The sequence below is a fragment of the Electrophorus electricus genome, unplaced genomic scaffold, assembly GCF_041902795.1.
Source record: "Electrophorus electricus isolate QZ-2024a unplaced genomic scaffold, ASM4190279v1 Scaffold195, whole genome shotgun sequence".
NCBI classification, from domain to species: domain Eukaryota; kingdom Metazoa; phylum Chordata; class Actinopteri; order Gymnotiformes; family Gymnotidae; genus Electrophorus; species Electrophorus electricus.
In genome coordinates this window covers 7,501-10,000 of record NW_027658475.1, presented here as the reverse complement: position 1 = coordinate 10,000, position 2,500 = coordinate 7,501, and the positions used below count along the sequence as shown (strand labels likewise).

Here is a 2,500-nt window from a genome sequence, read left to right as displayed (position 1 = left end):
CTCTTTCTTTGACGCAGGATTAAGAAGGTGCACCGTTCCCGGAGGCACTGCAATACCAGGCCGATGCGTGGGGCGAACGGGGCAAGCCCCTGTTTCGCCTCCCTGTTCTAAAAATCCGTTTAATATGAAGTCCCCGTATAGGGGACGTATCAGATATTAAACTGATAAGAACAGATACTACACTTGATCTTAGCCAAAAGGCCGAGAAGCGATAACCCGAAGAACGCGCCGGCCGGAGGACCGGCCCGACGGGCGCGGTGGGTTGCACCGTGGCGCGCGCGCGGGCAGACGAAAGTGTGCCCGAACCGACGGAAGGGACGGACCCCACCCACCAGGAGCTGCTCTGTGCTGTGCTGGGCTGTGCTGTGCTGGGCTGCTCTCTACTTCCACTCTCTCTCATTGAACTTTGACAACGTGTGTTGCGTGCAGCTCTGCAACAGCAAAGCTTTCAAAAAATCAATTGGACTCTTCGATATTCCTCTCCACGGAAATCTTTAGTAAAAGGCGAAAGATTTATGCGGGAATGAAGAGAAACCAGAGACATGGCCGCAAACGCCCGGGAACCCGACTACGTCTGACCAAAGCCTAGCGAGTTTGTTCGCGGTAGGAGGAGGCGGAGCCTGGAAGGCTAAGGCTATCTACGCTAGCTGGAGGCATCCGATGGAGGGAGGGGTGGTGCTGGTGGTGGAGCAGCAGCAGCAGCAGCAGCAGCAGCAGCAGCAGCCTAAAGGCGAGAGAGAGATAGAGAAAAACACACACACACACACACACACACACACACACACACACACACACACACACACACAGTATTTGAAAAGAAAATGTGCACCCAAAAAAAAAAAAAAAAAAAAAAAAAAAAAAAAAAAGAACAAAAAAGGCGGGAAAACCGCAAAACCGCGGAAAGGGGTCCGTCCGTCCCGTTCTACTTGCGTTCTCTTTCTTTGACGCAGGATTAAGAAGGTGCACCGTTCCCGGAGGCACTGCAATACCAGGCCGATGCGTGGGGCGAACGGGGCAAGCCCCTGTTTCGCCTCCCTGTTCTAAAAATCCGTTTAATATGAAGTCCCCGTATAGGGGACGTATCAGATATTAAACTGATAAGAACAGATTTTTTTTTTATTTTTTAAACTGATAAGAACAGATAACCTTTATTCACCAATTCACAAATACACTCAAAACACAATAAACAAAACTTAAATCATAATCAACCAAAACCACAAATAACATCAATTAAAACTAATTAAACTTAGAATTGGTTACTCTAGGCACAAATAAGAATAACATTTAAACGGCATCGGGCTTCATACCTCTTTACTTGGTATTACTCCCCGACCCCATTTACTAATACCACCTCTCCACATCAACAAACTTTAGCCATTGACCAGACTCAACATAGTCAGTACATCACTTTCTAAAATATTAAAACACTAAAATTATCAAATCATCAAATCATCCCCCAGTCCAACCAACCCCCGCAATCCTCGATCCACAGCCGAGGCCTGCCTATCTATTGAGGGGTCCGTCGTCTCCTCAAAAAGAGAAGAGTCCAATGTCACTAGACAGACCACCTCATCCGTCGTGTTAGGCTGGGATAGGAGAGATATGGGCGCTTGTCCTTCCAAGGAGGTGACCTTCTTCTTAACCTCTCCGTGGGCTCCTTCATCCATCCTCCTTTTCAAGCCCTGTTTAAGTGCTTCTGCCGGGGCCTTCTCCATCTTAGGCCGGACCTGCGCCTGTACCGGGCCTGGGGCCACACCCACTTGTGGGGGAGGAATCCGGAAAACCGCATCTCCCAAATCACCAACCGCGGCCCTTCTCCTCTCCCCCAGTTTGGCTTCTTTCATCACAGGGACCACTGGACTGAGTCTGATCTCCTTCTCCTTACCCGCCCCCCTCTTAGGGGTCGAGGTGACGACACCCTTCCCGCCTAGGGTCGCCACCATGGCGTAAGACCTCACCACCCCAGGACAGGATTGCGCCAGGTGCCCTTCCCCCCGGCACCGTCGGCACCTCTGCGGGCCTTTACAGACTCGAGCCAGATGTCCCCTCTCCAAACACCTATGGCACCTCAGGCCCGGGCAGTCCTCCTTCTTATGTCCTTGGCCCCGGCAGTTCCTGCAACACAAAGGCTGATCAGGATAGAACAGGTACCCCTTACTCCCATCTATGGAGAAGTAAGCCGGGGGGTGAATCCACCCTCCCTTCCCATCCTCCTTCAGAAGGACCAAATACTGTCGGCGCCCATTCCACACGCCAAGCTCATCCCGGACCTGCTTCTCCTCCGAATGGATTTCCCCATACTGTTGTATAAACCTGCGGATGGACCCTGTGGTAACGTAAGGGTTAAATACATGTATTGTAACAATAGTCCTTTTAACCCTCCACAAGGGCTCAACCACAAAATGTACACCCTCCGGATGGTCCCCCATCACAGTCCTCTTCTCCAGCATTTGCCCATATAATTCCTCCGACGCCACTGAGACGTCAAAGAATCTCTGGG

At 51.0% G+C, this 2,500-nt stretch overlaps 3 non-coding genes across 3 annotated transcripts; all 3 read right to left on the bottom strand.

Annotated features, from left to right (window-relative positions):
- Positions 1–22: 22 nt before the first annotated feature.
- LOC145655195 (U2 spliceosomal RNA) lies at positions 23–213 on the bottom strand. Its single transcript, XR_014121349.1, has one exon. It is a non-coding gene; the product is annotated as a U2 spliceosomal RNA (small nuclear RNA).
- A 214-nt stretch (positions 214–427) lies between these two features.
- Positions 428–543, bottom strand: LOC145655191 (U5 spliceosomal RNA). The gene has a single exon (XR_014121345.1). It is a non-coding gene; the product is annotated as a U5 spliceosomal RNA (small nuclear RNA).
- Positions 544–955: 412 nt separating this feature from the next.
- LOC118240310 (U2 spliceosomal RNA) lies at positions 956–1,143 on the bottom strand. The gene has a single exon (XR_014121335.1). It is a non-coding gene; the product is annotated as a U2 spliceosomal RNA (small nuclear RNA).
- Positions 1,144–2,500: the final 1,357 nt, after the last annotated feature.